The sequence below is a fragment of the Octopus bimaculoides genome, chromosome 11, assembly GCF_001194135.2.
Source record: "Octopus bimaculoides isolate UCB-OBI-ISO-001 chromosome 11, ASM119413v2, whole genome shotgun sequence".
NCBI classification, from domain to species: Eukaryota; Metazoa; Mollusca; class Cephalopoda; order Octopoda; family Octopodidae; genus Octopus; species Octopus bimaculoides.
In genome coordinates, this window is record NC_068991.1 from 15,737,208 (window position 1) to 15,737,709 (window position 502).

At 36.5% G+C, this 502-nt stretch overlaps 1 long non-coding RNA gene across 1 annotated transcript in view; it reads right to left on the reverse strand.

The window, feature by feature from the left end:
* Positions 1-502, reverse strand: part of LOC128249034 (uncharacterized) — a 10,418-nt gene that overhangs the window by 8,198 nt on the left and 1,718 nt on the right. The gene's annotated exons all lie outside the window — the stretch shown is intronic.

A 502-nucleotide genomic window follows, 5' to 3' on the forward strand; every position in this document is an offset into this window, starting at 1 on the left:
TCTCTCTCTCTCTCTCTCTCTCTCTCTCTCTCTCTCTCTCTCTCTCTCTCTCTCTCTCTCTCTCTCGTACTTATAACATTTAATCCCCGAGCTTTAGTTATCACCTCTGATTGCCTTATATTGAATTATGGAATCTAGTTACCCACTTTTTCCTTTCTGCCTGCCTAACTACTGCCTACTGTTAACAAATACTCCCACGCCCCTACAAAAAATTTGCCTACATCTTCAAACCACCATCCACCTCACCTTTTACTTGCATATCTCTGTTGAGATACTATCACACTATTTCATAACTGGACGCGCGTGCTTCATAAATGGAGACTAGAAACTAAAATAATCATTGAGATAAATGAAAACTCCTCTGCGTCTTGTTATTAATATTATGGAAAATAACATAATAAAACTAATCCATCGGATTATCTCTTATCATTTCAAACAGTCGTCAATCAATATACAACTAAAAAGCCATCAGACGACTTAAAATTCTTGATAAACTTTCAAA